Source organism: Schistocerca serialis, chromosome 4 (assembly GCF_023864345.2).
Source record: "Schistocerca serialis cubense isolate TAMUIC-IGC-003099 chromosome 4, iqSchSeri2.2, whole genome shotgun sequence".
Taxonomy (NCBI): Eukaryota; Metazoa; Arthropoda; class Insecta; order Orthoptera; family Acrididae; genus Schistocerca; species Schistocerca serialis.
This window is the reverse complement of record NC_064641.1, coordinates 853868578-853893996: the sequence shown is the minus strand read 5'-3', so window position 1 is coordinate 853893996 and position 25419 is coordinate 853868578. Positions and strand designations below refer to the sequence as shown.

Here is a 25419-nt window from a genome sequence, read left to right as displayed (position 1 = left end):
ACACACACACACACACACTCTTCATGTTAAATTGGTTGTGTAGGATTTACGTTACGCATTCGCTGTCAATTCCAACAGTTTCAGCGGTCGATTGAACGCTCAACGCTTGAACGCTTGCATTCACGAACTCTCGTACGTGATAAGCTGTCTTCGCCATACACTACTTTTAGGAGAAGTTTGGTTTCAGTCGAAGTTTTTCCCACTGTAATGCGAAAATTCACTACAGTTCGTTGCTCTTCTTCTTTCGTTTCACCCTCTTTGAGGTACGCTGGATCAGTCATTTCTTTGTGCGTTGTTCTTTCATTAGGGCCCAGTATTTCTTCATTCTTTCTGATCTTCTTTTCCTCTCTTCTTCCGAGATGATGGGTTTGGACTTTTGTGTAGATTTGTGTTGGAACCTTATGTTTTCTCCAGTTTCTTTAAACCAGTTGTTTCGTTTTGCGGTTACGGAAAAAGTCAAAGATTTGTTTAGTTAATTTGTTGGAATTCATTCTGAGAAGATGACCATAAAAATTTATTCTCCTTTTTCGCATAGTATCTGAAAGTTTCTCAGTTTTCTTGTAGAGTGTTTCATTTTTGATGTATGTAATCTTATTGTCTTGAAATTTTGGCCCTATGATTTTTCTTAAAATTTTTCTTTCCTTCAGTTCAAGTTTCTCCATTCGGCCTTTGAAATTCACGTTTAGTGTTTCTGCTGCATACAGCGCTTCTGGCTGAATCACTGTCTTGTAATGTGTAATTTTGGACCCCCATGAAAGGGATTTTTTGTTGTATGTATTTTTTGTTAGTTGGAAGGCCCATCCAAGTTTATTTTTTCTGGATTCCATTGCTTTGCTTTCCCCAGCATTCCAACTAATCCATTCTCCGAGGTATTTGAATTCTTTTACTATTTCAATCTTCTTGAAGTTAGAGTTATTTACATGAGTGCTTAATGTTTGTCAGTATCTTATTTTTTTCAGAGATGATGTGAAGACCTATTTTAGCTGCTTGTTTCTTTAGTTCAAGGACTTGCTCCCGCGCTTCTTCCATTGTTTCAGCAAACAGGGCCATATCATCTACAAAAGTAATGCAATTTACTTTAAGGTTCTTCTTTTTGCAACCCAGTCTTATACCACTGTTAATATATGTGTTCCATTCTCTGACTACTTTCTCAAGCGCACAATTGAACAGCGACGGTGAGAGCCCATCCCCCTGTCGCACTCCCGTTTTTATTTCAAAGGGTTCCGATAATTCGCCCATAAATTTAACTTTCGAAAATGTATTTGTAAGGGTAGCTTTTATAATATTAGTTGTTTTCTTATCCAAACCCATTTCTTCCAGGACTGATAATAGAGATTCTCTATCAATCGAATCGTATGCTTTTTTTGAAATCAATGAAGGAGATTACGTATGTCTTTGTCCTTGGTTTTTGGTATGCCAAAATGTTGCTCTGTTATTACATTTACCACTTTTCCGACAAAATAAGATAACACCCTTTACACAAAGGAAGGCCACAGCCACACCCTTCCGTATACGGACACCAGAGATGCTGCATCCGGTTGAGAAGACTTCGCGCTTCACAGCTATTGGTTGTTCATCTTTGGCACATGCGTACTTACTCTGTGACAGTATCAGTCTCGTTATTTTATAGCCACATCTCGTATACGGGAAAAAGTTAGTTGCTCAACTTATCCGGTTATACCGGACGGGCACGTGTATCCTAACAAGTCACCAGGTCTAGGGTCAGCCCGTGGCGCCGGCAGCCCATCTGGCTCGGTGCCCACCAGCATCCCGGCGCCACCCCCACTCCACCCCCACCCCACCCCTCGCCTTCCAACCATGCGGGGCTGCAACTGGGTTAACGCCGCAGCTGGCTGCAGCCCCCCCCCCTCCCCTCCCGTGCACCCCTCAATGTCGCTGGCGTTACGGTCTACAGCGACCGACGCTTCATCAGCTGAAACCACCACCAGCAGTCCTTGACGCGATCCAACCGGCGCCCTACGAGGAATATTTCCGGTTACTTTCGAGCGCCACATGCACTCCCGTACAGCGGGTGCTTCACCCAGTAAATAAGAACAATACCTCTCTCTATCTCTGCGAAATAATTTGCACAGATCATGGCATCATTTCAGCATTTTCCAACAGCTCATACAAATTTAATCCTACGAGTCTCGTCATTGTTAAAATGATTTGAAGTGATGTCATCAGCAATTAACAATTCTCAAGTTAGAGCATTGTGATTACAATCAAAGGCTGCGATTCCATTCCACTGTATACAGCTACAGGTTGAACATCCGTATACCTTATAGTTTGTATTGGATCTTAAGAGTGATTTTCACAGCATTTGATGTTGAAGTATTAAAACTATGCCTGTCGATTACTAGTTGCACGATTTATTGTGAGAGCTACTTTGACCACTGAGCCGTGGTAAAAAAAAAAAAAATTCCTGTTTTGAAGAGGGCGCCGCAGCGCGTTGTGTGAAGCAGTCGCCCTCCGCAGAAGGCGGTGGCGCCGCTGTGGCAATCGCAGCTTTCGTGTCTTCCTCTGGTGGGAAAGCGGAAAGGTTGCCTGTTCACGTGCATTTAAGGGGCGCTATCAGCTCGGCAGGGTGGTCAATCGAAGTGAGGCTAGGTCAGTCTCGTGTCACCAGCAGCTGGTCTATCTCTCGTTCGCATTTGTGTCTGTCTGTCGTCGGAGTCCTAGTATGTATGTCCTTGGGATCAACTTTAAAGCCAGAAAATGAGTCTTGCCACTCCGCCAGTAACAGAACTCAGCTAGTGGCCGCCGGTCGGGGCTGAGTTCCTGCATCTGAGTCTGCGCGTTAGGCCGCCAGTCTGCTCGAGTTGCTCGGGCAACGGTCATTGGCGGTTGGATCGGTCGGTTGGTCGGTCGCGCTCTGAGACACGAGATGACGTGTCCGCCTTATGCGTCGGCACATGTGAGGTCCCCATGTGAGTCCAGTGGGCATCGCCGTATAGAAAGGGGTAGTGGCTTCGCGGTTCACACGAGAGCAACAGGAGCGAAACCGCGACATCGAGCTGGCCGGGGCGAGCTGCGACGCCGTGAGACGGGAGATCGGCGCGCCTTCCTGCGTCCGTTGAAGCGGCTGGCAGCGGACGGTTCGGGAGAGCGTTGGGGGTGCTGCGCCAGGTCTTCGCGAGATACCGCAGTTTATTAGAAGTTAAGTGGTCGGAGATATGTTGTTTCATTTACTTATTCAATTCTACTTGTTTTCTTGGCGAGGTCACCAGCCGCTTTGTTTTGAGGTCGTCCCACCATTCTTGTCCATTTGCCCACCCGCGGGAAGGTGGTTATTTGTGAATTGGGTGTTCTGTTTTTCCCTTATGGAATTGGGGAGGTTTAGAGCAATCTGGGGTTCGGGTTGTTTAGTAAACACCCCCTCCCCCGTCAATCTGCCGTACGTTAATAGCTGCCTCTGTCATGTTTGTCGGATTCGGGGTTAACGAATTTATAGAACTAAGGTAAGGGCCGAATTCCTGAAATATGTTTTTATCTTACCTATCATCTTGCGAGGCGGTATATGTGTAATGCAGAGCATGTCGTACACCTTATGTAAGTCTGAATTTGACGGGTATTATATAAATAGTCATTTTTATAAAGTTGCCACCCTTCCACCGTAAGAGCCCCTTTAAAAACAAATTGCACTTTTGGTGACAAATAATTTCTTACCATTTCCATCCTCCTTACGGGGTACGTATTTAATGTGTTTGTATGACTTGTTAAAATTTTTAGTTTAAAGTAATCTGGTGTGTTGCAGATTTGCACCAATGTAGTTTTTCAGAGGTCGTTGTGAGCGGTCGTGACTACGGTCGTGTTGAAAGGGAGCGGAAGCTTCTCAGCCCGAAGGAAAAAAAAAAAAAAAAAGTTATCCTGCCTCTGAATAATTGTAACTTGATATTTAGAGGGTGCTTTCTGATTGTAATTTTAAATCTGTTTTTGAAAAGGCTTTTAGGAATAAAATTCACATTTGTTAAAGGTAATTTTTATTTTCCGTCAGTTACTTCCTGGCAACTACTTCCACGCTCACCTAGTGTGATTAAATGTGATAATGTTCTTGGTGAATCGCTGGTAAATTAAGTAAATTCTTAATAAAAGATTTAAGATTTCGAAAGTAAAATTACGGTTCAACCACAACTTCATATGTTCAGATTGCTTTAAAAAATTGGTTGTTGAGTCATGAGTTTGCTGATTCTAAGGCAGAGTTTCGCTTTTTCAGGGTTTAAAGGTTCTGCTGGCTGTCGCAGTTCACTTTCTAAAACAGTAGCCCACCTGCGAATTAAAGCAAGCTGCAGTTCTTTAGACTACTACGATGCCTTATCAGGATCTGCCTGAAGATTTGTTTAGCTTTTTTTCAGGTTGTACTTCGTTACAGATAATTTCGTCATCCGCAAAACGTCTGAGGTTACTATTAATATTGTCTTGCAGGATCACTAACATATAACAGGAACAGCAAGGGTCCCAACACACTTGCCTGCGGCACCCCTAAAGCTGCTTCCATATCTGTCGAAGAATCTCCGTCCAAGATAACGTGATGCGTCCTCTCTACCAAGAAATTCTCGAACTGATCTCAAATTTCTCTGGCCACCGCATACGATCGTACTTTAGATAATAAACTTAGGTATAATGTCAAGTCAACTGCTTTTTGGGAGTGAAGTAGTTTACCTGACTGACGTAATCCACTAGGTTTAGGATGCCATATCAGAAAAGGGAGAATTGGATTTTCGTAGCCCGCATCTCGTGGTTGAGCGGTAGCGTTCTCGCTTCCCACGCCCGGTTTCCCGGGTTCGATTCCCGGCGGGGTCAGGGATTTTCTCTGCCTCGTGATGGCTGGGTGTTGTGTGCTGTCCTTAGGTTAGTTAGGTTTAAGTAGTTCTAAGTTCTAGGGGACTTATGACCACAGCAGTTGAGTCCCATAGTGCTCAGAGCCATTTGACCCATTTGATTTTCGTAATACTACGCCAAATGGTGCGCTGTTCAGCCTATCAGCTTCTGTAAGAATAGTAAGATCTTTCTGTTTCAGACTGTAAAAGTGCGACGACTTCTTGGGAGATACCCCCATTCCGCGCGTTCAATGAACAAAGAAAATACGGCGCAGCACAGGAACATGAATTGTGCTATCTGTAACTGGCGAGAAGAAGCGTGATTGTCGCCACTCCTTGGCCCTTTTGAGCTTAGTTCTCGTCCTCGTAGCCGGTAAACATACTGTGGACAGGCCATATGAAGTCTTCACCCACCTTAAAGATATTGGACTGTTTTCAATTAGACAAATGGTTTCCACGATGATGTTTTCGTGGGATTACTAACCACTTAAACATAATAATTCTCAATCTTCACGTGTAACTACGCTGCTTTTCTGGCTTGAGGCTTAAAATTCCGACGAGACAAACATAGTGATGTACAGCTTACCGGAATGAGGTTACACGATACGCAGAAAACGCACAGACGCTCTCAACGATGACTTAGTCTACCACTTCACCCTGAAGGGGCGGGCATTTGGTTTGCATGTTGCCTGACGTCATAGGCAGGTGAACAGTAGGACTGTTGATATTTTAAAAAATATCGGGAATCCGATGTTCAGATATTTAAAAAAAAGTCATTATGGGCCCTCGATATATCGAAAAATGTATCGATACATACGAGGGCGGTTCAGAAAGTAACCTCCGATTGGTCACAGTGCGGGTTGTGGGGGGAGTAGCGACGCCATCTGTGCGTTCACGCACTCAACAGGTCAGTCGGCATCAAGCCGTGGTCGAGTGAACGTCGTACCTGCGCTAGTTTAGTTTTTGTGGCAGTTTGAAATGTGTGCTGCAATAGAAAACTCCGCCAAATGTGAAGTGCGTGCTGTCATAAGGTTTTTTACAGCCAAAGGATATTCTGCAGCAGCTATTCATCGTGAGCTTTGTGCCGTGTACGGACCAAGAGTTATGAGTGAAGGAGTTGTCCGTGAATGGGTACGTTTATTTAAAAGTGGACGAGAAAACGTTCATGATGAAGAGAGGAGTGGTAGACCATCATTGCAGACAGTTGATGCCAAAGTTCGTGAAAATTGACGTTTCTCAATGTTGGAGTTGTCTACTGGTTTTCCACAGATTTCTAAGACTCTCTTGTACGAGATAGTGACAGCAAGATTGGGTTACCGTAAGTTCTGTGCACGATGGGTGCCCAAAATTCTTACCGACCACCACAAAACTCAAAGAATGGCCTCTGCATTAGACTTTCTGTCACGTTATGAGGACGAAGGAGAACCATTGTTAAACAGAATCGTGACCGGTGACGAAACCTGGATTAAGTACGTGAACCCTGAGACAAAAGAACAATCAAAGATGTGGGCACATTCAAATTCGCCTACCAAACCAAGAAAAGCCTCGCAAGATTTTTCTGCCAGAAAACTGATGGCAACGGTGTTTTGGGATGCCAAAGGGGTGTTGTTGGTTGAATTCAAGGAACGTGGTACGACCATTAATCAAGACGTGTACTGTGAAACAATAAAAAAGTTACGACGGGCTATACAGAACAAACGCCGTGGTATGCTGACTTCCGGTATCGTTTTTTTGCACGATAACGCCCGTCCTCACTCTGCTCGCAGAAAAACGGCCCTTCTTGAGTCCTTCAAGTGGGACGTTATCAACCATCCACCTTACAGCCCAGACCTGGCGCCAAGTGATTATCACCTCTTCATGCATTTGAAGAAATGGCTCGGGTCACAGCGGTTTGATGACGACGAAGAGCTCAAAGATGCGGTCACAGGCTGGCTCCAGTCACAAGCGGGTGATTTTTATGCAGAAGGAATTTCAAAGCTGGTGAAGAGATACGATAAGTGCCTCAATCGCTATGGAGACTATGTAGAAAAATAGTGCAAAGATGTAGTTGTAAGATGTATATATTAAAATATTTTTATTTAACTTGGTGTATTTTTTTAAATCAACCGGAGGTTACTTTCTGAACGGCCCTCGTAGATACATCGGCGAATAACATATATAAGTACCGGTGTATAAAAATATCGGATGCACATTGTAAATGTGTCCCCAGATTTAAAGCAAATAGTATAGATTTGTTACTAGATATTCTGTACATCATCAAGCTAGCAGCCTGCTTATTGCACTTAGAGAGAGAATTAAAAGGAAAACTCTACACGATCCCGCTTGGTGATAACCACTTTGCTCACAAGGGTAACTGCATGTGAGAGGCACAATAAAAGGTGTCCCACGGCTCGACGTTCGGTTTGGTCACGTATCGGATTTGTCGACAACACATCATGTCGAATTCGCTGTTTTTTTTTTTCCTTCATTTCTGCAAACGCCAGCGACCTAGTAGTTGCAGTGTCGGAACTGTGTGGTTAATTTAAACGTTACAGTTTCTGCTGGTAGTGCCGAGCGCCGATTACGCCCACATTTCCCCCTCACACGTCTCCGCCCACCGCAAAGATCAATCCAGTCATTCAGATTCACGTTCAACATTTTTAGCAACTGTTTTTGAAGAATGCCGATGAGAATAAATAACACTAGTTGCGTAAAAAAATATTTTTAACGCAATTTGTGTGCTATTTCTTCACATAGGAACTCTTGTTAATCCATTTACACCGCCGACCACCAGTGCAATCTGACTTCTTTTGTGCCACCTATACTTACTTCACATAGTTGACAAAGATTCGACGTGATGAAAGCTCAAGAGACAATAAGACTCTTTCATTGTATGCAAGAAAACTTACGTTCTACTAAAATTTCAAAGGAACAACTTCAAATATTTACCGAAAATTGTGAAAAAATAATATAAAAACATTTTCGGCACTCGAGATTGCCTTTGTGATATGGCTGTATCGATGTTTCATTGAAAAAGTGTTGGCGGTATCTATCGACAGCTTTTGGATATGAAACGATAAATCGATATTTTCTGAACAGCCCTGAACGGGGCGGTGTTTGGGATTTACCAAGGAATGTTTTGTGTAAGGTTACCTAACAAAACAGCATTTTAGGAAAATTTTTGAATTAAAAGCCTGTAATCAAGCAGTTAAGATTTATTATTTAACTAGCGACCCGACCTGGCCTTGAGCCAGACAGCTTGTCTCGCATAGCGATAATCTTGCATTTAGACCGCTGAGTGCTTGTGAATAAAATTCAGATAACAGAGTTAGGTAAGTCAGTATCATTTTCATACAACAAACCATTTAAGCAACATATACCAGGAATATTTTTAGAAGGCAGGAAGGTTGTGTTCGATATTTAATAAGAGTTTCGTATGACAGTTCCTGACAATGATGTGTGCTGTGAGTTCAAAAGACCCAATCTTTTTTCTTTATTCGTGTCAGAGGTACACTAAAATGAACACGTATACAATACATACAAAGAAAACTATAGTGTTTTCGCCCAGAATTGGGCAACTCTGAAAGCGTTGGGTGCTGCAGAAGTTAAGACCTTCATGCTACAGCTGGTTGGGCATAAGTTACATTTGAAGAGATGCCGGGTTGTTTGCAATTCACCGCATTCCCACAGTGTTGTGCTGGCATTTAGCAGCTGGAAGTTCCATTTAAGGAGATTGTCCCTCGATCTTGCGACTTCGGTCCGTAGTCTGTTCAAGGACTTTCAGATGATTCACTTCTCTGTGTGTCCAGGCGGCAGGGATTCTTGTGGTGTCATCCAGTTAGACAGGTGTTTGCATTTATCTTTCCACCTGGTGAGTCGGGTAGCCGCAGCTGATCCTTCTGACGGCTGTGACGTTGCTAGGAAATTCTTCGTGGACTTCAGTCTTGGCTTGGCTGGTTGACGTCCAAAGAGTGGATGTGAGGTCACTGTATTTGATTTATGCCTCTCGATGTTAGCAGCGACCTTTCTTCTGATGTCACATGAAGCAGTCCCAGCGAGACATTAAACTTTGTCCATGGGGGTTGGCCTTAGGCAGTCTGTAACAATCCTACAGCCGTCATTTAAGGCTACATGAACCTGCTTTGCATGTACTGAATTGTACCACACTGGGCTAGCATACTTTCCTGCAGAACAGCATAAGGCAAGAGTTGTTGTCCTTAATGTTTGTGGATGTGTACCCCAGTTCGATCCCGCCAGTTTCCGAAGAAGGCAGTTTCTGGAGGATACTTTCTGATTCAGCTTCAGACAATGTTCTTTGTAGGTTAGTGTACGGTCGAGAGTGACGCCCAAATACCTGGGGTGGGAAAAATATTCTAGTGCAACTCCATTCCAAAATATTTCAAGTTTCCTGTCAGCTTGTTTATGTTTCAGATGGAATGCACACAACATAGGTGAACCTATATTAAAGGGAGAGTTTGAACTAGCTCTAAAAAATTGAAAAACAACAAATCGCCTGGTATAGACAATATCCCAGCCGAACTTCTGAAATCTGGAGAAACAAAAATGAATCAGGAGTTGTATAATCTTGTTTTCAACATGTACTAGCAGGGTAAAATTCCTACAGACTTTGAGAAAAACGTTATGATCCCCATTCCAAAGAAGGCAAATGCTACAAGATGTGAAAATTATAGGACGCTCAGCCTAGTTACTCACACCTCTAAAATAGTAACCTCAATTATCCTAAAACGCATAGAATAAAAAGTCGAAGCTACACTCTCCGAAGACCAGTTTGGATTCCGGAAAGATAGAGGAACCAAAGAAGCAATATTTGCTCTAAAACTAATAATAGAGAAACGACTAGATAAGAACCTGACAACATACATAGCTTTCGTAGATGTAGAGAAAACCTTTGATAATGTTAAATGGGATAAGATGTATGAGGTACTCAAAAAAGTAGGAATAGACTATAAAGATAGAAAAATGATGTGGAACCTGTACAAAAACGAGACAACAGTTATCTGTGGACGGACAAAACAGGAAGAGTTGGAGATACGGAAAGGTGTCCGACAAGGTTGCGCACTATCCCCTGTTATCTTTAACCTATACATTGAAGAGGCGCTGAAAAAAGTAAGGGAAAATTCACAGACAGGTGTAGTAATTCATGGCCAACGAATAGATATGTCAAGGTATGCCGATGATATAGCTGTCCTGGCTGAAAGTGAAGAAGATCTTGTAGTCCTACTGAATAGAACGGATAAAGTTATGGGGTAAGAATGTAATATGAGAATTAATAAAGCAAAAACAAAAGTGAAAGTGGTGCTATAGATGCATGCTCAAAATAAAATGTATCACAAACGAAGTGGTTCTGGAAAGAGCAGGTGAGAAGAGAACCTTCTGGAGTTTCAATGTTAAAAGAAGAGTGCAATTTACAGGCCATGTATTAATCATAGAGGGATATGTCGAGGGAAAAAGACCAATAGGAAGACCACGACTGAGGTACATGGATCAAATCGTTAAAGATGTGGGATGTAACACCTATAAAGAAATGAAGAGAAAAGCTGAAAGACGCACAGAATGGAGACAAGCTGCCATTGTAGCTGTTGCAAACCAATTCTTGGATTGACCACTACAGAAGAAGAAGAACAACAACAACAACAACACGGTTGCGTTTTCTTAGGATTGGGTGCGAGTTGATTCTTTGGTTAGTAAGTACAAAGCTGTTGTAGATCATGGGCTAGTACGAATTTGTAGAAGAAACTAAAATACTTCCGAAATGTTCGTATAAAACAAAGCCACTGTCGCTGAAATTACCACCCACATCACCTGAAAAATCGTAAAATTTCACCCATTGACTCTCAAAAACTGGTACATGGTATGTTCAGTATGTAAGGAAATACTGCTGTCGTGTACAAGCTGTCAGATTCGAACACTACGCTGTGTAATGTACACTCCAGTAATGAGTCACACTACTGCACCCTGATTGGGCACCTTGAACAGGAATAAATGTAGGGATGTGATCCGCCACGTGCGTGTTGGTGTGCTGGGGTTAAGCCACAGAATGTGTGCGTGGCGACAACGTGATGGTCCGTGCTTGAGTGTGTCAGCTGACTTCGAGCTCGCTCCGGCCAGTGCGAGGTACCCGCAACTGGTGCTGCAGTTCAGCTGCCGTGCGGCCAGCTGTACAGCTGGGACGCCTAATAGCCAGGCGCTCATAGCGCACAAACACCTCACCTCCCACCCCCTTCTCTCTCTCTCTCTCTCTCTCTCTCTCTCCCCCCTCCCTCCCTCTCCCCCCCCCCCTCCCTCCACGTGGCAAGCGTCCGCCGGAATACCTGTTCAGCCAAACTCGCGCTGCACTCAGTTACATTCCGCTCCCACCCCCCGTTCTCCACCCTCGTTGCGTAGCTGTGTGACATACCATAAGACTCAGCCTCTGGCGCAATCATCGATATAACAGAACACACAGTAAATTCGAAACATTGACACACAGTTAAAATTTCTCTCTTCTTTCTCAATTTATATTGTAACCAGAGGATCCATGCGAAACTTTCGCAATTTTATGGTTTTTAAATAATACCAATATTTTGAATAGTATAGTCTTTGTGATAAGGATAGTTGCGGGAATTAAGAGAAAACGTCTTTAAAACTGAACAGAACTGCCAAAAATAATAATTATGAATTTTGCCAAATAATATTAAAAGTCTGACAGATAGCCAACCAACATTTAAAAGCAAATTAAAAGCATTTCTGAATGATAACTACTCCTACTCAATAGATGTAAAAAACAGAAAAAATTATTTTGTGTAAAATAAACTTGTGTTAAAGTGACAGGTTTCACATCATTACGAAATGTCGTATTCATGATCTATGAAACAAGGGTTAATATATGTATGTATGTTACGATACATCCTTGCATCTCCATGCATTACTACTTGTAGTTCCTAACTGTCGACGGTTACATTTTGCATTTATCTGTTGCTGAAGAGAAATTTAATGAGAAATACGAATATATAATACGAGTATAAAGAAGTAACTAAATGCGAAATATATAAATTAGAACATAGTGTTCGCTTCTTACCTGATATATCACTAAGGTTATAGTGAACTCAAACTGTATTTTGCGATTTTAATGACACTTCGTACTTCATGTAAGCACATTATGCAGTAGTAGCAATAGCTAAGTCACACTTCAAGGCCACAATGAAAAATGTTTGTCATTTCGGAAAATATATTCGTTCACAAAAGTCGACTTATACCACGGGCGCCCGCCGCTGTGGCCGAGCGTCCGAGGGAGGACTCGAACCTCCGACTGGGGGTGGGGGGGTGGGAACCGCGTTGACCGTGACAAGACACCCTAGACCGCGCGACACGGGCTCCTGGATGAAACCTTTTAGGACACGTAAATCAGTAGAGACGGTCCAGCACTATGGCCACCGTGTTCAGCAGACATATCTCCTCTTGACTTTTTTTGTGGTGCTAACGTTAAACATAAAGTGCTCAGTTCACCAGTTCCTGATTGGCGAAATCTTATGGCACGAATACGAGATGCTGTAGAGGCAACGATGGAAGAGATGTTGGAAAATAAGTGGAGAGAAATAGAATGATGCCTAGGCGTTCTATGGGCAGCAAACAGAGCACATGTAGAAAAATTCAGACAATGTAGGAAAGGTATCAACAAACTGGTCTCTCGTTGGGAGAAATGACATCGTCGCCAGGGTGACTAGGTTGAGAATTAAACTTGCAGACATGAAGACCGAAGTTACATATAGAATAACGTTAGTTTTATTTAAAAAGCTTTAAGAGTTTTTATATAAATTTGAATACATTACTTTTCAGCACGCTCTCATATATTCATACCTAGATCTCCCTCAACAATTTTTAACCCCTGCTGCCCCCCCCCCCCCCCCACGCCGCCACTTCCCACCATATCAGCTTGACGATTTTTTCATGTCTCAATATGTCCTGTGAAATGATTCCTTCTTATAGCCAAACTGCGCCATAATTTTTTTTTCAGCCAGCTTCGATTCAGTAACGCATCATTAGTTTCTCGATCTAGCCGTGTAATCTTTAAGATTCAAGAGTCCGTATCTTCTTGTCTGAACTGCTTACCGTCCACGGTTCTCTTCTTCAGAAATGCTTTTCTTGCCATTGCTACTATACATTTTATGCCGGCCGGTGTGGCCGTGCGGTTCTAGGCGCTTCAGTCTGGAACCGCGTGACCGCTACGGTTGCAGGTTCGAATCCTGCCTCGGGCATGTGTGATGTCCTTAGGTTAGTTAGGTTTAAGTAGTTCTAAGTTCTGGGGGACTGATGACCACAGATGTTAAGTCCCATAGTGCTCAGAGCCATTTGAACTCTAAATTTTATATCCCCTCCACTTCCGCCGTCACCAGTTATTTTGCTGCCCAAATAGCACAACTCATCTACTATTTTTAGTGTCTCATTCCCATATTTAATTCCCTCAGCATTGCCTGATTTAATACAACTACATTCCATAACAGTTGTTTTAATTCGCTTTAACTGCTCTTCGAAGTCCTTTGCTGTCTCTGGCAGAATTATGTCATCGGAAACCTCCAAGTTTTTATTTGGTCCCCCTGAACATGAATACCCTCTCCAAATTTCTCCTCAGTTTCCTGAATATCATAGAGGAGAGGTTGCAATATTCATTTCCCTCTCAGCTACTGCTTGCCTGTCGTGTCCTCAGTCTTGTAACTGTCACTTGGTTTCTGTACAAGCTGCAGATTACCTTTGGATCCCATTATTTATCTCAGCTACCTGCAGAAAAAGTGTATATTCCAGTAAACCTTGTCGATAGCTTTCTCTGAATCTACAAACGCTGTAAACACGTCTTCTAAAGCTAGGTATATACGTGAGAGTTTTTCATACTCTGACAACTTTTGCGAGTAAACTGTGTCACGTAAACATCGAAAGTGGTCGCGCTTTGTGGGTTCAGACGTCTCGTTCAGACGTCTCGTTCAGACGTCTCGTTCAGACGTCTCGTTCAGACGTCTCGTTCAGACGTCTCGTTCAGACGTCTCGTTCAGACGTCTCGTTCAGACGTCTCGTTCAGACGTCTCGTTCAGACGTCTCGTTCAGACGTCTCGTTCAGACGTCTCGTTCAGACGTCTCGTTCAGACGTCTCGTTCAGACGTCTCGTTCAGACGTCTCGTTCAGACGTCTCGTTCAGACGTCTCGTTCAGACGTCTCGTTCAGACGTCTCGTTCAGACGTCTCGTTCAGACGTCTCGTTCAGACGTCTCGTTCAGACGTCTCGTTCAGACGTCTCGTTCAGACGTCTCGTTCAGACGTCTCGTTCAGACGTCTCGTTCAGACGTCTCGTTCAGACGTCTCGTTCAGACGTCTCGTTCAGACGTCTCGTTCAGACGTCTCGTTCAGACGTCTCGTTCAGACGTCTCGTTCAGACGTCTCGTTCAGACGTCTCGTTCAGACGTCTCGTTCAGACGTCTCGTTCAGACGTCTCGTTCAGACGTCTCGTTCAGACGTCTCGTTCAGACGTCTCGTTCAGACGTCTCGTTCAGACGTCTCGTTCAGACGTCTCGTTCAGACGTCTCGTTCAGACGAGTAGGTTTACTCGGAGAGTGCTGAGCGGCCATATTGCATCCCAGATTTGTGCTGTATTTCAGAGTTTGTACACTACCACATGTAGAAGCCAGCGTCATGGAATGTACAGTTACTGGACTGTAGGAACTGAGATAAGAAGCAAACTTTGCTGACTGAAATTAGTACAGGTTTTAACACCTCCACATGAGATTTACCAGAATATCAACAACTCAAGGAATCAGACAAAGTAGCTTTATAACATAGAGAAACAGGTGAAGTTATGTTCGAAAGTAAACGTTTTGGAACTTTAAAAACTGACATTCCACTTCAAGTTATAGAATTTACGAGTGGTTCCTTAAGTCAATAAAAGTAAAAACGTTCAAATAAATGTACGACCAGGAGTGCTTCATTTATCAGTTATGTCCTATTTGGGTTTTGAACGTCTATAGGTATCAAGACGAAATTTGTGTAACATTATTTCATGATAATAATTGTTACGGTACTTTACCAAATATTAAAGAGAAGAAAGTGAATAATTATAGAAATATTGTCAGAAGTAGTGTGTCTTTAACACTAATGGATTTACGCATAATAGTATCTAATTTTGTAATTTTCGGCTCAATTGTAAAAAGGATTTCTTCCATCTCCACCGCCGTCATCTTTGTAAAATTACGATATTGTTGTGGATTTTCCATCACAAGCTCTACAATGAGATTCTTGCATGCTCCAAAATCAACCTGCCGCATAATCCGCTCTGTTATCTACACGAACACGGTCGTTTAGGTTTCTTCTTGGTATTAAAAGTGCGGCTGCAGTCTGACGCTCTTCCGTCGTCGCAACTAGGACTATTGATATTTTTAAAAAGATCGGCATATCGATATTCAAAGAAAATTCACTACCGGCTCTTGAAATATAGAGAAATCGTATCGACATATCGACGGAAAAAATGTTGACGTATCTGCCTACAAAAATATTTGCTGCACATCGTAAATATATTGCCGGTTTTAGAGCTGTATATTTACCTATTGATTTATTATAAGATACTCGTGTACATCAACAAGCTAGCAGCCTCCTTACAGCAGAACTGAAAGGAAAACGATGCACGTTCATGCTTGGCGGTAACCAATTTGCTAACATTGGTAACGGCATGTAAGTGGCCCAATAAAAATGGATCCGGCGTTCGATCTCGTCATATATCGTATTTGTCAGGAACACTTCATGTCGCTTGCCTGTTTTTTCATTCCCACCTACGCCAGTGACCTAGCGTTTGTAGTGTCAGAATTGCGTGGTGAAGCTAAACGTTGCAGTTTCTGAAGTTACAATGAAATGAATACCCCTAGCTGCATACAGGCGTTGACACAAATCAACGGGGACAGTTGAAAATGTGTGCCCGACCGGGACTCGAACCCTCGATCTCCCGCTTACATGGAAGACGCTCTATCCATCTGAGCCACCTACGACACAGAGGATAGTGCTGCTGCAGGGACTTATCTCTGGCACGCCTCCCGTGAGACACTCATTCGCACTCTGGCACGCCTCCCGTGAGACACTCATTCGCACTCTGGCACGCCTCCCGTGAGACACTCATTCGCACTCTGGCACGCCTCCCGTGAGACACTCATTCGCACTCTGGCACGCCTCCCGTGAGACACTCATTCGCACTCTGGCACGCCTCCCGTGAGACACTCATTCGCACTCTGGCACGCCTCCCGTGAGACACTCATTCGCACTCTGGCACGCCTCCCGTGAGACACTCATTCGCACTCTGGCACGCCTCCCGTGAGACACTCATTCGCACTCTGGCACGCCTCCCGTGAGACACTCATTCGCACTCTGGCACGCCTCCCGTGAGACACTCATTCGCACTCTGGCACGCCTCCCGTGAGACACTCATTCGCACTCTGGCACGCCTCCCGTGAGACACTCATTCGCACTCTGGCACGCCTCCCGTGAGACACTCATTCGCACTCTGGCACGCCTCCCGTGAGACACTCATTCGCACTCTGGCACGCCTCCCGTGAGACACTCATTCGCACTCTGGCACGCCTCCCGTGAGACACTCATTCGCACTCTGGCACGCCTCCCGTGAGACACTCATTCGCACTCTGGCACGCCTCCCGTGAGACACTCATTCGCACTCTGGCACGCCTCCCGTGAGACACTCATTCGCACTCTGGCACGCCTCCCGTGAGACACACATTCGCACTCTGGCACGCCTCCCGTGAGACACACATTCGCACTCTGGCACGCCTCCCGTGAGACCACACATTCGCACTCTGGCACGCCTCCCGTGAGACCACACATTCGCACTCTGGCACGCCTCCCGTGAGACCACACATTCGCACTCTGGCACGCCTCCCGTGAGACCACACATTCGCACTCTGGCACGCCTCCCGTGAGACCACACATTCGCACTCTGGCACGCCTCCCGTGAGACCACACATTCGCACTCTGGCACGCCTCCCGTGAGACACACATTCGCACTCTGACACGCCTCCCGTGAGACACACACTCCCAGTTTCTGTTGGTAGTGCCGAGCGCCGATGACGTCAGCATTTCCCCTTCATACGTTTCTACCCACCGCAACGACCGGACTTGTAATTTAGATTTTTGTTCATCATTTTCAGCAGCTGTTTTTTGAAGAATGCTGAAGTGAAGAAATAGCACACTAGTTGCGTTGAAAATTATTTTTCACATTGAAAATCTTATTTCATTCACGCCTCCACCGCCCAGTGCAATCGGACTTGTTCTTTTGTGCCACATATACTTGCTTCACACAGAGAGAAAGACAAGACGTGATCGAAGCTCAAAAGATAAAATTATTTTCCACTACAATTTGAAAAGGACGACTTCAAATATTTACCGAAAATGGGAAAAAATAATATAAAATAAAAATATCGGCGCTCTATATTGCCGTTTTGATGTCGATATTTTATCAACAGCTCTAGTCGAAACCTCTTCCTTCGCGCACTGACTAGGGATAGGCAAATCTCGCGGAGAGTGATCTCGTAGCTCTCACACACACTCCCAACCTACCGTTTAAACGTTTCCAACATCTGCTGTCGCAAGACTCTCTGACACTTACAGAAAGTACTCGCAAGAAACTATCGGACTGTAGCCATCAGCAGAAATTCGGCCCTGGTATAAACAGTTCTGCGTGTAATGTCTGAGAGACCAAACTGTCTGAGAGCAAAAACAATCGCACGTGTATCCCAGCCCTAAGATTCAAATTACTGCCGCACGTGTTGCTTCGCTTCTCCGGAATCCAAACAGATTTTCCCCGAGGTCGGCTTTTAACAGTTTCTCCACTCTTCTGTAAATAATTCGTGTCAGTAATGCTAGACTCGTTGTTTATGTCCTGATCTTTAGTCCAAAGACTGGTTTTATGCAGCTCTCCTTGCTACTCTATTCTGTGCAATCCTCTGCACCTCAGAGTAACTTCTCCAAACTACATCTTTGTGAATCTGCTTACTGTATTCGTCTGTTGGTCTTCCTATACGATTTACCCCCCTTCAATACTAAATTGATGATCCATTGAGGCCTCAGAATGTGTACTACCAGCCGATCTTCTAGTCAGGTTGTACCACAAATTTTTCCCCAGTTCTATTCAGCACCTCTTCCCATCTAATCTTCAGTATTCTTCTATAGCACATCTCGGAAGCTTCTATTCTTTTCCTGTCTAAACTGTTTGTCGTCCACGTTTCACTTCCATGCATGGCTACACTCCATACAAATACTTTCAGAGAAGACTTTCTGACGCTTAAACCTATACTCGATGTTAACAAATTTGTCTTCTTCAGCAACACTTTTCGTGCCATTGCCTGTCTACATTTTATGTCCGCCCTACTTCGACCATCATCAGTTATTTTGCTTCCCAAATAGCAAAACTCATTTACTACTTTGTCTCATTTCCTAATCTAATTCCGTCAGCATCACCCGACTTCGACTTCATTCCATTATCCTCGTTTAGCTTTTGTTGAGGTTCACCTTACATCCTCTTTTCAAGATACTGTCCATTCCGTTCAACTGATCTTCCAAGTCCTTTGCTGTCTTTGACAGAATTAAAATGTCATCGGCAAACCTAAAAGTTTGTATTTCTTCTCCCAGGACTTCAATTCTCCAAAATTTTCTTTTGTTTCCTTTACTACTTCATCAGTGTATAGATTGAATATCATCGGGGATAGGCTACAGCCCCGTCTCAGTGCCTTCCCAACTACTGCTTCCCTTTCGTGCCTCCTGACTATTATAACTGCCATCTGGTTTCTGTACAAATTGTAAACAGCCTTTCGCTCCCTGTATTTTCCTGTGCCACCTTTAGAATCTGAATGAGAGTGAGCCGTGCTGCGGCTCGCATTGGTGCTGTTTGTAGGTTTCCACCCTCTGATCGAGGCCAGACGGTATCGTTTAGTTGGCATGGTTGCAGTTATTTCTCTTCTTCCCGTGTTAACTGGCGTCACTCAGTTTCACAACCATTGCCTGTCCGCTAGTGGCACCAGCGGTGGTTATCGATAAGTAGTAACTGTTGCCCTATCTTTGGGGGACGTCGTCGTTTTTCCGGGTCGTGTGAGTGGGGAGTTCGGTTGGGGACTCAGAGGAGCCAGGTCCGCGCAGTGCGTGAACTCGCCAGGACCGCTGGCAGCACACATGGACTGCCGGATTGAAGGGCTGTGGTCACGAGGGTGCGCGACCTCGTCGTAAACCGCATCCAGCAAGCTTTAAGATGAGTGCATTTCAATCCAAGTAGAGCGGAGTTAGTCACCCGTGTTAGGCCCGTAGTACGTGCGTAATGCATATCATCGCGCCGTCAAGTGCAGTTTCGTGGATCTGCGTACTGCTTAGTACTTGAAGACCCAACTGTGTTAAAAGCACTTGGCTCAATGATTAGACGGTGTGGTTACTCAACTGTCAATTAATAAAGCAGGGGAGGGATTTGTTTCATTCTACCAACCGTCGTCAGAGATCTCAGTGAGCGTTTGTGTGTGTAATGAATTTGATGTCACTCATTTGGTACTTGGTTTTGGCTCGCATTGCGATTGTTTCCGCAATGACGTGTGGTTGCTGATTCTGGTTGGTTACATTTCGGTTTTGCCTCGCACACAAATGGAGTGGGGTTTTAGTTAATGTTAGTTTGCCTGGTGTTCTGTACTATGACTTGTTTGTTCAGTTTTTCGGATTTGTGGGATCGGGCGGAAATCTGTAAGTGGTTTCTTTCTCGTTCTGGGCTCTATAAACACAGTATTCTGGAGACCTAGTGCATACCGCCGGTTCCGGCTTTGGCGCATTGTTTCATCGTTGCATTTGCTTTATTGGACGTCAGGTAGCTTCAGCAGGATTATCTTTAGTCATTCGTTAGACTGCCACTAGTCTGACTTACCATCTTGTGAAGTGAATGCAACTCTTGGCTGCCTATCTCATCGCTTGCCAAAGTATTTGTTGCCGGAGCGATTCCTGGAGCACCGTCTGTGACTGGTCCTTGTGTTTTATTATTGTATTAATTATTATCATACCTTGTAATGTCTACATTAAAGGTTATTGTATGTCTAATTAACAGTGCCGGTCGCCTTCTGGAATAAATATAGCAGTGTAAAGGTTGTGTTACAAGGTTACCATAATCTTATTTCACCCGTTTGGTGGTCAGTTGCTTGTTTCTTTTAATTAACCTTTGCTTGTATTTGCTGTTTTATAGCAGGTTTCTAGATTTTTTATATAATTGCCGTTACTGGCGTGTAAGGCCTTCAGCCGAGTTGTGGTCATTTGCTTTAAAAAAATAATTCGGTATTTGTATTTTAGCAGTAAGCCTTAAAACCTTATTTACTGCCATTCCTGACGTCTGACATCTTCTGCTGTATTTGCGGCCACTTTTAATATTTCAGTACCTGGAAGTTGTAATTGCAGCGAGTTCTTAAACATTCTTAATTTATTGCCATTCTTTGTGTGTAAGGCCTTCAGCCGTGATCACAGTGGCTTGTTTTTTTTTTTTTTTTTTTTTTTTTTTTTTTTTTTTTTTTTGGTGTTTTACGGTAATCAGCTAAATTGTAACACACTGGAAACACTATTATTTGCAAAGTTGTTTATTCCTTCATTAATAACGTGTGGTATTTTTTTATTTATTGTTAAGTCTGGAATTACTGTTTTAAAACAAAAAGTGTATAACTGCAAAAGGCAACCAATACTAACTGATTACGGCCTCGTCCACAATCGTAACCTAATCCTGCATTCCCATGACTACCAGGTCACAGAACGTATTCCAGTCAACATTGTCAAAAGCTTTCTCTAAGTCTACAAATGCTGTAAACATAGGTTCATCTTCGCTCAACCTAGCTTCTATGAGAAGATGTAGAGACAGTGTTGCCTACTGTTATTAGACCCATGGTTCGGTAATATCCACATCTATTATCGGCTCTCTTTTTTGGCATAGGAACTGTCATCTCCTTTTCAAAGTCTGGCGGTATTTCGCCCGTATGATATGCCTCTATCTCGTACAAAAGATGAAAGAGTTTGGCCACGGCTGTAGCTGCTAGATGCGCCCGCTGCCTCGCGCCGGCGTGTCTGGCGTGTTGCGCGGGCGGCCTAGCTACGCGGAGCAGCCTCCGCTCCACTGTGCTGTCTGTGCTGTGCTGTGGCGTGGCGTGGCGTGCTCGCGGCCTGGTGGAGCCGCGTAGGCCCGAAAATCCATAAACGCGCCGAGCAGCGCTGAACGGAGCGGGCCCGCTCCCGGGGCCCTGGAGCCGCCGCCACCACCACCGCCGCTGCCGCCCACGCAGGGCGGCGCGGCCCAGGTGGCGTACGAAGCCAGTGCCGCCCACACGCTCACATCTGCTCTTCGCCTCACTCCCACGTGTCTCATGCACTGTGCCTTCGGTTTGCCCTGGCTCAGATTGTTAACGTAACAAACAAAACAGCACAGAAGTAGCCTATGCACTGTGTATATAAACACACTCTTAATTCGGTACTCAGATGGTATCGCTAGTTTCAAATCCTAACAGATTTAGTATGGAAATGGGCCGTTCCCTTCGGTTTACTTCTACTCCTTAAATATTAGCATAAAGTTAATACCGAGCGGTTCTAGGCGCTACAGTCTGGAACAGCGCGACCGCTACGGTCGTAGGTTCGAATCCTGCCTCGTGCATGGATGTGTGTGATGTCCTTAGGTTAGTTAGGTTTAAGTCGTTCTAAGTTCTAGGGGACTGATGACCTCAGAAGTTAAGTCCCATAGTGCTCCGAGCCATTTAAACCATTTCGAAGTTAATATACGTAGAGGGTGTACGGGTAAGGATTGCGCTTTTACGTTCAACTACAACCTACACATCTGGTACCTCTGCTGTGTACAAAATACGAATGTACGAATAACTATCACATATGTCTTAACACTTTTCCACGCTTAATACCCATCAGGCCGCAATTAAGTATCAGTTTCTCCCTCAAAGTTTCCGTAACGTGATCATTAGACCCATGTTACGTAAGAATGAAACTACCAAAGATGTATTTGATTACCAGTCAACAGCCGCGCGGGGAGCCGTGCGGTCTAAGACGTCTTGTCATGGTTCGCACGGCTTCCCCCGTCGGAGGTTCGAGTCCTCCCTCGGGCGTGTGTATATATATATATATATATATATATATATATATATATATATATATATATAGTGTGTGTGTGTGTGTGTGTGTGTGTGTGTGTGTGTGTTTGTCCTTCCGATAATTTAGGTTAAGTAGTGTGTAAGCTTAGGGACTGATGACCTTAGAGTTAAGTCCCATAAGATTTCACAAACAGTTTTTTTTTATTTTTACCGCCTCGTATTTCTTGATATGTAGTTTTTATTTCAACCGCTTTTGGTTGCCTTACCCCTGAAGTTTCCTTGTGTTTAACTGGAGAGCAGCATATTCCATTTTACTTTATAACAAGTTCTTATTTTTGTTTCAGGTAAACAGTGGAAGTCTCAGAGCTACTCATATGCGGCATACGCAAGTAGAAACTCCATCTTATTATTTAATACACTGACATATTACTTTTTATGTAGTGCATGTATCAGCATCACCTAAAAATTGTTTCCCATTGTCCAGACATCAGTGTCTAAATGATGTGTATTCATACGGACTACAGTGAACGGATAAAATCACATACAGAAAGGGGCATTTGTCAGCCGTTGATGCGGAAAATACACTTCATGTACAAAGGATATCAGATTGCAATTCAGCCTATTGTTCATTGTCAAGTCAGCCTGATGGTTGCAAGCGGATGAGAACTTGGCACCAGATTTCTGGAAATCGGTGTAGCCTAAACGGGGGCATTATGCAAATGGGAAGTAATTAAAATTCTTCTCTGCTATTCTGCCGGTCCGAGGCATTGATTCTGCGCGGATTTTGGACCGCGGGCCTTGCTTCCATCTCCAGGTGGCTGCTGAGGAAATCAACTGTGGCCAGTCACGTTGGTGGAAAAAATCGTGCAGAACTAACTCCACTTCTCGACAGAGCGCCGGAGGAAAATTTAAATTACAAATTCGCCAGGGAAATCTCTGATCGGACATCAGATGCAAAGCGACTTCAGCGTGAGCAGTGGGAGGGAGGACGAGGCCCTTGCCAGATGTCGAGGCGAAAGTTGTCTGCCAGCTCTTGCACACAGAGTCTGTAGCAAGACTGAGAGACGATACGGGAAGTAGTGCGGAGACTGCAGGAAAGTCCGAGTTACTAGCGCAGGCTGGCAGTACACCAGAGAGACGCTGTTCGCTGCATGACGGAGGCTGCATCTAAATTGCTCAATAAATTTTGCGCCACCTGTATTTCTCCTAGCGAGTGTTGGCTTAGATTCAAGAGGGTAGGAAATGAGGAATAAGCTCTAAGGAATTAAAACTATAACTTGACTGTTAACGAAGGTACGACCATTTGGAATAAGTTCACATACACTACCGCCCATTAAAATTGCTTCACCACGAAGATGATGTGCTACAGACGCGAAATTTAACCGACAGGAAGAAGATGCAGTGATATGCAAATGATTAGCTTCTCAGAGCATTCACACAAGGTTGGCGCCGGTGGCGACACCTACAACGTGCTGACATGAGGAAAGCAGATAATTACATACATCTATATATGTACTCCGCAATTCACACTCAGGTGCTTGGTAGACTGTTCGTAGAAAAACTTGCAGAATATTTCTCAGCCCTTCCACTGTCCACTAACACGTGGGAAAAACGAACAGAAATCTTTCTGCGCGAGCTCGGGCTGCTCTTATTTTATTATGATGGTCATTTGTCCCTACCCAGGGTGTTCCCGTAAGAGCGTCAAAAAATGTAACAGGACACCAAGAACGCCCCACTGAGTAATTTGAGGTAGGGAACCCGGGACCAGAAAAGCCAGCTTAAGGAGACACGGAAGTAAACTTGTGTACCACTTTGTCTACCATTACTGTTTTGCAACATATTTACAACTAACCTGCGTTCAAGTTTAGACGTACTTTACTGTTTATCTACATGTACATTCTTTATTTCCTGCAAGAAAACAAGGACGAGGAGCATAATTACTAGGAAGTCGCGATGCAGATATTCTTTTTTTTACTGTACGTGTTAATAAGATAGCTCTGTTGTATCGTATTTACATTTTCCCGTGACAGACCGTGCTATAATTCAACGACAGACCCATTCATTACGCAGTGCTATTCAGAGACGTACAGTACACTACGATGGAGCAGTACCGGTAGAGTTTCTCTGAATTCATTGACATGTACCTTGTGTATGGGGAAGTACGTTGCAGTGCTCTCGCTACTGAAAGGCTGTACAGGGAACGATTTCCTAACAGACATCATCCGTCACGACAAAATCGGGAGACGGGTTCATTAGAAAGAAGAATCGAGGGACCTGGCAAAATGTGGACCACTCGCACATCTGATTTTCGAGAGGAGGTGCTGGAACATGTTGTAGCAGGCCCCACTACAAGTACTCGTCGTATTGCACGTGAAATGGGCGCTGCATATACTAACGTGTGGCGAGTATTCCACGAACAACAATTACACTCCTATCACCCACAACGAGTGCTTGTGACTGACTATATACCAAGGGCGACATTGTGTTAATGGTTGCTCCAACACTGGATTGATCGACCAGATTTCTTCCAAGTCGTGCTGTTTACTGACGAGGCCTCATTTGATCGTGATGGTATTTCGAGCAGCGGGAATCGCCATGTATGGGATGAGGAAGACCCTCACGCTGTGATAGTCACACCATCAAGGACGTTTTGCTGTGGATATCTGGGCCGGCATTGTAGGCAACAATCTCACTGGGCCGTATCTTCTACCTGGCCGCCTGAATGATCACCTGTTCTTGAGGTTCGTCGAAGAGTTCTAACTGAGTTGTTGGAGAACGTAGTCTTGGCTGTCCGTAAGAGGATGTGGATACAGCATGATTGTACACCGCCTGACTTCAATGTGGATGTCCGCAACCATCTCAGTGCTGTATTCTCTGGTCGCCGGATTGGAAGGGAAGGTCCTATTTCATGGCCTGCTAGGTCACACGGCATGAATCCCATTGATTATTTCCTCTGGAGATTTCTAAAGTCGCTTGTGTTCGAGACCCCACTGTGGAATTCATTTCCAGAATTGTAGCTGCCTATGGTGTGATTTTAAACAAACCAGCGATATTTGTCAGGATGCGTCAGAATCTTGTTCGCCGATGTCATGCTTCCATTACGCCCAGGTTCCTTGCCGCTAACGAAGTGATTGTCTTTGGTGACATCTGTCGCAATAGGACTGCGCGAGTTGACGGTACCTCGTAGGGATAGAAAGAGCAACTGGCGCTACTGAGGACTTGGCCGCGAGCATTTCCGACGACTTCCTGGGCTCTTATCCGTGATGGCATTCCAGACAGTCAAGGGTGCTGTCGATTGTTACATACGAATGCGAAATACCTGCATTGTGCGTTTCGGCAAAGTGATTTTTACGCCAAACTGGGGATCGTCCTACAAGTTGTATCAGATGTGCAGCGCAGAGCGTAGCAGTTTGCGTGGTGTAGCGGTTATTACGTCTGCCTAACACGCACAAGGTCCCCGGTTCGATTCCGGGCGGAAACACTTTT

The 25419-nt window shown here is 44.3% G+C and overlaps 1 protein-coding gene and 1 non-coding gene across 2 annotated transcripts in view; both read left to right on the top strand.

Moving 5' to 3' along the window:
- Positions 1-25419, top strand: part of LOC126473486 (lysophosphatidylcholine acyltransferase) — a 700767-nt gene that overhangs the window by 369508 nt on the left and 305840 nt on the right. The gene's annotated exons all lie outside the window — the stretch shown is intronic.
- On the top strand, positions 25342-25414 carry Trnav-aac (transfer RNA valine (anticodon AAC)). The gene has a single exon. It is a non-coding gene; the product is annotated as a tRNA-Val (tRNA).